This window comes from Vanessa cardui, chromosome 10 (assembly GCF_905220365.1).
Source record: "Vanessa cardui chromosome 10, ilVanCard2.1, whole genome shotgun sequence".
NCBI classification, from domain to species: Eukaryota; Metazoa; Arthropoda; class Insecta; order Lepidoptera; family Nymphalidae; genus Vanessa; species Vanessa cardui.
This window is the reverse complement of record NC_061132.1, coordinates 1,847,794-1,857,762: the sequence shown is the minus strand read 5'-3', so window position 1 is coordinate 1,857,762 and position 9,969 is coordinate 1,847,794. Positions and strand designations below refer to the sequence as shown.

The following is a 9,969-nucleotide window of genomic DNA, read 5'->3' as shown; positions in this document are numbered from 1 at the left end:
TAATTTATCCTTATACTATATAATTATTCCTTATACTATATACCAGTTACCAAACTTATTTTTCTCGTGGACCACTTTCAAAATTTTATTTGTTTCGGTGGACCCCTGCTGCTACATTTCTACCACATTTTTAAAGTCAACAAAAATTAAAATTGTATCGCTTCTGAGTTCTGTCCCTATATTCCAATAGGTGACATAAAACGAAACATGGTACATTTTCTAACACTGTACTTATTAAAAGAAAAGAATTTTAAGAAAAAAATTAGTAAGGTAATAAAACTATGCTTACATTTTTGCTCTTTACTTTCAAAAGCAAATAAATGACACATACATATGCATTGAGGAAAAAGTTAAGTAAAGTGGGCTATTTAAATATTACGAACAGACACTCCAATTTTATCATATGCACCTATAGAAGATTTACAAAAATGACAATTTCAGAGCTGAGAACCATCAAAACACCTTACTCTTAATCAAGCCTTAAACTAAATCTATAATAATAATAATAAGCGATAATCTGCTTTACCGATCAATAATGACATATTGATTTGCAATAGTTAATTATTAGATCCAAAAGGTATTAAGAGTTTGACTTGATAAAGGAATTAATTTGAAAACTGACGAAAATTTCTTACTCTGACTGTACATTAAATATAACAGTGTTTCGGAGGTTTTATTATAATATATTATATATAGTAACGTCTGCTTGTTAATAAGAATTAACAGTTCAAAACATTATTTTATTTTTAAGCTTCAGTCGAGCTTTGTATGTCTTTTACATATATTATTTGTACATCTAGATCAAGAATGTCGTTCTACAAAGTAACTAGAACAAGCAAAGCAACACTATAATTCTAGTGTCCGTGACAGTATATGACACTAGCCAAACATAAACTTGGTGGTAGGGCTTGGTGCAAGCCCGTTTGGGTAAGTACCACCCACCCATCAGATGTTCTACGGCCCTCAGTACTGTTGCGTTCCGGTTTGAAGGTTGAGTGAGCTAGTGCAAGTACTGGTACAAGGAACATAACTATACTATACGCTAGTATGTGGCGCATTTTGTAAGGAATGTTTAATATTTCTTACAGCGTCATTGTCTGTGGTGGTGGTTGGTGACTTACCATGAGGTCCATATGCTTGTCCACCAGACGATATCATAAAAATAAACAATCATACTAATTTACTAGTTTATGTGTATTTCAATGCGTTCTCAGCTTTAACATACAAATACTATTTGTATATGTAAGCACGAAACATCAACAGAAAAAAAATTAATATTACCTAATATTTGTTTTAAAATATTTTTTAAACCTCTTGTCGACGTTAAATTCTTAATGGAGTTCTTACAATAATACTAATTACCTACGAAATAAAAACAAGTATTGGTTCTGATTACGATACGGTCAGCAAAAAAATATAGTCTTTCAATAATAATTAATTGTTTTTACAATAACGTACAAGTCTTAATTTAATATAATTTAAATATCGAAATAGTTAATTTACGAAAGGTTGTATGATATATAAAAAAATGACGTCATCGTACTCCAGCATCGAAAAGCCATCAAATGCAACAAAAACGTAAATTATATTTGTAAACATTTTTATGTACACGGTACCAATTTAGATTAGCCGCTCTTCCATTTTGTTTTTGCAATATTTTTTTTTAAATTTGGCATCCTCAGCCTCCCGGGACCTACTTAACGTGCCCAAAAGATGGGTGTGTTAAGACAAATAGGTAGCCGTCATTTGTTTTTGACGTTGCTCTTATTAAAATACAATCAAGGTAATACTTGTCTTCTATTTCTCGTGATATTGTTAGAACTAGCGCGCACTGGTAACTTTTGTCACGGTGACTGTTTCGTCACTCTTGTCGAGTCCATGAATATGTATGGAGGTGCGCGCACATTACGACGTGACACTTGTGTCTGCGTGGCGAAACAGTCACCGTGACAAAAGTTACCAGTGCGCGCTAGTTCTTATGAAGTGATTTCCCCTATCTGTTATGTTACTCGTGTGCTGAACACGAAAATAGATCTTAAGGTGACGAACCTTTTCTTACCTCTACCTAATACTACGTGTTGTTTTTTCAATCGAAAGTAAAATTCAAAATCATTATTAATTGAAATCGTTGAAATATTACTAATTATTGTCATAAAAATCACATTAGTTTCGAGAAGCAAACACTCCAGACCGTTTGGAAACGGTGAAATCATTAATAGTTACATAAATATAGTCTTATTAAATATAACAATTATAATAATGAAATGATAATCACTTCGATTAAATTGTTACATATAATGTCTTCTCTTCGGAGCTTCCACCACGTTACTTGAAAGCGTATTGGTGGGTACATGGCGGAATGTTACGACACGAGCAGGTTTCATTACGAGGAGTTCTTTCAACGAGTGCCAAATATAAACACAAGTACAGTCGGGGTAAGAAAAGATTCGTAACCTTAAGATCTAATTCCGTGCGCTCAGTATGAGCGATAATCTGCTTTACCGATTGAGAATGACATATCGCGTCGCAATTATTTGATGTTTAGATTAAAAAGGTACTAAGAGTTCAAGACTTGATGAAGGAATGATTTTGAAAACTGACGAAGGTTTTCGTACTCTGACTGTACATGTGATACTATAGTACTAATAAAAATAATATATTCAGTTATATGCACGTATGCGTAATCAAAGCAAAAATGAAGTAAATAAATATTTTGTATTTTATATTTAAAAATGTATTATATGTGATTAAAAAAAATAAAGAAAATAATATATTCACTTACATGGATGTGACAATATAACAATGCATATATGCGTATTCAAAGCAAATCGAAAGAATTGTATGGAAGTAAACTTTAAAATATTTGGATGGTCAATATTTCAATTCCACCAAATTTTCCTAAATCAGCTTCCAATTCTTCCAAATCCTTTCCATTAATCTTAACTAATTTTATTATGCATGCATGTAAATGCATGCATGTAAATATACTATTTTTATTATTACTGTAGTATTTAATGATATATCACTATCGAATTTAAATCAGTTCTTAAAAGAACTATTATTAATAATGTGTTACTTGATAAATATAATTGTGTATACAATTCGTGGTCTTTGTGCAAGCTAGATGTGGTACCTGCTACATGGTACATCACAATTCTACTGCCAATCAGCAATGCTCAGTATTATTGTACTGACTAGAAGCAAGAGCAAGTGTTACTCACTGAGTGGTAGGGCTTTGTGCAAGCCCGTCTGGGTAGGTACCATCCACTCATCAGTTATTATACCGCCAAATAATAGTACTCAGTATTGTTGTGTTCCGGTTTGAAGGGTGAGCGAGCCTGTGTACTACAGGCACAAGGGACATAACATCTTAGTTCCCAAGGTTGGTGGTTCATTGATGATGTAAGGAATAGTTAATATTTCTTACAGCGTCATTGTCTATGGGTGATAGTGACCACTAACCATCAGGTGGCCTATATGCTCGTCCGCCAACCTATATCATAAAAAATATACTACAGAAACAATAGTTCCTAAAGAGCTCATCTACAAGTCCGCCTGACTCTTTAAATAAAAAGCAATATCACAAATTACTTATTAACTCCCAAATAGACTGTATTGAAATATAGACAAACATAATAGCCACGAGTCTCCAAATTTTCCATCCAAAAGAATAAACGACGTACCGAAATAACAAAAACGAAAAAAAAAACAAATTCAGCAAGTTAATGATGACGCAGGAAATAATTCGGTGGGCCATTGAAAAGACTGAAAAATGAACGAGATCGTTCGCTGGAAGAAAGACTGTATAACGAATGAAAAGAATGGAAACAAAGGGGCAATTGAAGATGAAATAATGAAGGACAAACAATTAACACACGAATCGACGCTCCATAGTCCGGGAGCCGGTGTTGGAATAATGAATTGATAATTATTTTATTCTACCTTATATATATAATGTGCTTAGGGTTACTTTTATGACAAAAGACAAACGAATCTTATATTTTCGCTACGAATATTTACTTGCCTCAAGTTTACCGATTATCAAATCTTAAAGTAATAGATAAAAGAAACTTTTTAATAATTTTTACTCGTGAAGCAAGCTCAGGCTGACTTTACAGTAAGTGATTACCAGCTCTCATGGATATTGCTTTGCTGATTTAGAAAGGTATAATGCCAAATGTTTTATAAATTATATTGTATAATATACGAATAGCTGAAGGTATTATTTGCATGTAATTTCCAAATTGATACAAATTATCTTTTGTCTTATAACTTGTTTGAAGTTCATGCAACATTAAGGGTACAGTTTTATCACATTTTTTAAAGATATAGGTAAGTAGGACTTTCACGGGCCTCCTGATACGACCTTCGATCACCCATAGACAATGGCGATGACACCGGCTCACTCACCCTTAAAACCGAAACACAACAATACATAGTACTGCTTTTAGGTAGTAAAATGTATGATGTGGTATGAACCTGGAACCAAAAGTGCATGATTCTATTTTCCGCATGTAAATCCACCAACCCGCATTGGAAAGCGTGGTGGAATACGCTCTTAACCTTCTCCTTAAAGGGAGAGGATTCCGCAGCCCAGCATTGAGAAATTTGCAGGCTGTTACTGTACTACTCTGTATTAGATATAAATTATTGATTTGAAACAAATCCATATCCATATAACATCCATATGTATCAATCGGCGAGAAGTAAGTATTTTTTTTTTATATAAAATCAAAGTAAATATAATACACCGGTCTTTCTCCCTCCGAAAGGGTTGCGGGGTGCGCCCCAAGAAAAAATTCAACACGAACCAGAGGAATGCTTGGGATTCGTTTTGTGTTGCCATATTTTTTTTTATTTTTATTTGAAACATTTCATAATTTTTCACTTTGATCGGCACGAACACAAGGGGGAATTATTAGAAAGTTTCTAATTATTATTTTTTTTTGTTGATTTGTTCTTTTTTTAAATCGAGAGTAATAATTAAAGACAGTGCATTTTGATGCCCAATTTTCTTTTGTTGTTTTAATTGAATAGACGTGTTTTACTTTCATCTATTTCTTTCAACTATTAGATATAATATTCTGTAAAATCAGTGATCCAATAAGAGTGTAGAGCCAATTTCTGGGATCTAGTCATATGTCTTATAAAGTTAGGACGTTTTTCTATTGATAAAGTCTCACACAGAAAGTTAGCACTTTACTTTTTTTATTTAAGCTATAGATTGGCCGACGAGTGTATGGTTCACCTGATGGTAAGTAGTCCCTTGTGCCTGTAGTTATATTGACTCACTCACCATTCAAACCGGAACATAACAATTTTAAGTTTTGTTGTTTGGCGGTAGAATATCTGATGAGTGAGTGGTGGTACCTACCTAGACGGTCTTGCATAAAGCCCTACCACCAAGTAATCACTCTAGTCAGTCGCTAGTTCTGTCCTGATCTCTTTAAGTTGGTATAGGAACCCTATAGGACGATATAAGAGAGAATGAAATGAGTATATATGGCTAATGTAGGATAACCTTTACAATTACATTAGTAAAGAAGGCATATTATTCAATACAAAATTACATAGATGATAATAAAAGCGTGAAGCTTATATTTATAGACTTCTTAGATATTTATAGATATATTACATACACATATAATTATATTTAACTAACATTTGACTTTGTTTTACAATGTTGAAAAACAGTAACTACGGTTTCTTGCTGGTTCTTCTCGGTAAAATGTGCATTTCCCAGCTTCCCTTAATATACTTTGTTCAATGGTAATTCAAAAGTGCTTAAATAAAGCATATTTTGATTTTCATGTTAATTTTAAGATGCCTACTAACAAACAGGAAATGAATCTTTAAGAAGAAGTTCCAACACTTCAAGTAATTAGTTTGACATATCGCTTATAACAGGTGGGGTATTACGTAATCGGATAAACAGGAGCCCGAGTTATTGTGTGTAATAAATAAACAAACATTAGGAGTCAGGTCTTTAAGCATATTAAGAAAAAAGAACTATCGAAACCAAAATGGCGTGTCAACTTATAATATCACCTTGTAAACAGTCGAAGTAACAACCCATCTCGTTCGTGACTAACAATTTTACGTTAATCCCAATTAAATTACCTTCCAAATATTTTAATCCAAAGGAATTTCACCCATAATTTCAAGGGCGTAAGGTCCTGTGGGATATCAAAAATCACTTCATTGGGTACATTTGTGAAGTGGTGTATCAGACAGATTGTATCAAGCACGTCAACCAAACGGTTTGATCCGAGATAAAAAACGTATATACGATTTTTGGAAACACCGCTCATGGGCCATAATTGGTCAAAAAGTTTATCTTTTCGAGGAAGTTATGGTCATTTGTGACATATTATTTTAAGGTAGCCTTCGTGTCTCTAGTTCCAGTGACTTATGGGGTCGTGATCGAGTCGGTTTAATGTTATGAGTGACTCGAAATGGCCCTTCTTGTTTTGTATTCTAAAAAATACAATATTTAACTACTGTTAAGCAAAACTTACAACTTTTTATGTTTCTTTAGAAATTTCGACACATGAAATAATTTTATTGATATTCTCAAAAGAGAAATGTTGACGATTTATCTCATTGTCTTGATAGAAATATTGCAATTGCTTTTTAATTTTGGTTTTTCAACTACATTTTATAAGGGGTGTACATAATTAGTAAGTCAAGTTAAGAACTGCTTAATCAAAGCTATATAATAGTACATAAATATTCTTTATTTTATGTAAAAAAACAGTAAAATGACTTGATCTCTACTCGATAGTGGAATCAATAAAAGTGAAGTAAGAGTTTGTCAAATATTATGCTTGGTGGCAGGGCTTTCTACAATGCCTTAGTAGGTCCAACCTACCCATCAGATATTCTATCACCACGCATCAACATATCATGTATCATACAGCTAATAATAATATATAATATCTTAGTTCCTAAGAGTGGTGGCACATTGGCGATGTTGTGATTGATTAATAATTCTTAGAGCGACAATATCTACAGACGATGGACTTCTCACCAGGAAGAGCCCTTTCCCGTCGTAATAGTAGTTGAAAAACGAGTTGTTTCATCTATTTTCTTTATACCTATTAAGCTATCTGTAATCCGTAAGTAGTGAAGCAATGGTAGCTTCTGAAATACGCCTTGCAGATAATTTTTCTACTCGGAAACAAAATTAATCGTCATTTGAATACAGAAGCTGGACATTCTTGAGATATTCGATACGTAATTTCAATTTTATGGTGTTCATACCTTTTTACAATTGTCTTATTGGCGGGGTATGTCCTCATTCGTTTAACACAATATTTTTTATAGAACTGTTCGAGGTTGGAACCAAGAGCCAAGCAAGATTAAGAAATAAGACAAATGTGGCAATCAAAAAAAATTTTGCTAATAGTGTTTCCAAATTAAAAAAAAAATAATAATTCGAATAGATTTAAAGTATCTACCTACGTTTAAACTTCATAATTTCGAATTTGGCGAATTTCGAACTGTCGGTGAACATTAGTATATTTCATAACATGAACAAATAAAAAACAATCTAATAAAGACTTTGTTCCCCGAATAGAACCTCTTTGTTAAAATAACGATTAGAAAATATCACTAAGAGTTATTCATATGTTCAAGATTTTAAGACGAATTCATCGTGGTATCATATGACGAAGATAAATTAATAAATTATTACAATGTATTAAAAATTCAGAAGATAAAAATGTAAATCAAAGTTTGTTAAACTTTACAATCGAACGGTATAACATAAAGTAGTAACATAATCCGAAATCGGGAGCCGCGCAGAGTAAGACGTGAATATAGGAGTTATGGTGGACGCGGGGTAAGGTATCTTACCTACTCGCTTATAATATAACACAAATTATTTCATACATTTTAAAGTTACACTATAAGTAGAAGAGAACATATTTGACCTTTGACGCTGTTCCAATGCGGCTTGGTGAAATATCTATGAAATTAACCACATGCAGGTTTCCTCACGATGGATGATATTCAGTGGTACTTGCGTAGGTTTAAGCCTGAAATAATTTGTTAAGATGTACGCGTTCTAACCACTCGCTCGCTCAGGCTATCGTTGTCGTTGTTGTTGTAGAGTAATATTAATCACTGACTGTTATTGGCCCAGCAAAGCAAGCAAATGATACTTAGTTTGTATGTATGTACGCAATAATTTGTGTTTCGGTTTAAAGAGCGATTGAACCACTGATAATGGCGTTTTGGTAATATAGAATCGTATACACCACAAATATCTATTGACAGAAATGATCACTTATTACTATGGCTCATTTAATCTCCCGCCTTACTATGATATAAAAAAAAAAAACTTTCCTCCAGTAATCTGGTCCATCTGGAGTGTGACACTGCAATTACATTGTTTACTTACATCAGTAGCCTTATTGAAGAGTTTATTTTCGTCTATTAATTGGTACTTAGGTACGTGAAATAATCGAATTATTTAATATATCGAAATTATATATACCATGTTAGGATGTTCAGGATGATCTCAGGATGTTCCATAATTAACTATACCCAAAAGTGAATCATAGACTACGTGATATTGCTATAATAATTGATTAAATATTTAAGAAAAAAATCATAAGTGGAATGGGGAAGACACCTCTATGAGTCAGTTGTGCATGGCATTACTGTAACATAATATTGAACTAAAAAGAAATCTTTGATATCATAATGCGATAACAAAGCGGTATTCGACACGGCTGACGATACAGAACGAAGCAGTGATGACTTTAAGAAACTTGTTGAAATATGCTCAACGCAAGTATGTTATAATTTATATGAAAATCAATACACGAACTTTATTAATTTGTTAATATTTCTAAGACAAATTCAATCCATTGCGTTGTCAATATTCTATCTCTTTATATAAAGCAAGATTAAGACATACGATTTTCAAAATTATGAGAAATATGTTTGAACACATTCCATTTACAGGTAACTTTCAATCAAGCTTTGAATGAGCTTAATCTATGTACTTATATCAGCTTAGTAGCCACTGAAGTCTCACTATGCTTATTCGAACATAATACAATTACGTTTGTGTAAATAAAAAAATAAATATACACTATCGTTTTCGTAAATTCGCTTTCGTTAATTTTACATTTTTGTACTAACCAGCACTGAAACAGCGTGCTGGGATATGTTCCAAACCTTCTCCTCAAAAAGAGATAGCCCAGCAGTGGGAAATTGACAAGCTGTTCATGTTATTAATGTTTGTAATTTTACATTCGCTTGGGTCTTCATAGCTAGAATAATTTCAACAACAATAACAGGATTGCAAGTGTATAATCGATTAAAAAAATGAAAGGAGAAATCTAAAAAACATTTTAAGTGTGTTGAATTAACATAACTATTGAAAATAGTGTAATGAATATAAATACAAATTTAATGAATCTAGACTTAATTTTATCTGGTGTAATGATTTGATTGTAGGATATTTATTAAACTTGCCAAAACGCTAAGCTCATTAGTGGAAACATTACAGTTTATTTCAACCTGGAGAAATATTCAAACTTCAATATTTCTGAACAAACAACCCCAAACCTTCGATTATTTCGGGTCAGAGCTCATCGGCGCCGTGGCTTAGTTGGTTAAAGCGCCTGTCTAGTAAACAGGAGATCGTGAGTTCGAATCTCACCGGTGCCTATATCGTAAACTCAATCATTTTTTTTGTATATGTCCATGTTTTATCAATGTATTTTCAATTTGTCAAAACATAGTAATTTTTACATGCCATTATTTTTGGCAAATAGGCTACCTAACATATTAATCATTCCTCGTGTCACCAACGTGTCACCAACCTTGGTAACCAACATGTCACCAAGATCTTACAACAAACCGAAACATAGCAATACTAAACATCTCTTAAAACTATGGGAAATATCACAGATTCCTAATAATGTACACCCTAAAAATAGTTCGCTGTCAAAT

At 32.8% G+C, this 9,969-nt stretch overlaps 1 non-coding gene across 1 annotated transcript; it reads left to right on the top strand.

The window, feature by feature from the left end:
• The first annotated feature begins 9,610 nt into the window (after positions 1 to 9,610).
• Trnat-agu lies at positions 9,611 to 9,684 on the top strand. Its single transcript has one exon. It is a non-coding gene; the product is annotated as a tRNA-Thr (tRNA).
• The last annotated feature ends 285 nt before the right edge of the window (positions 9,685 to 9,969 follow it).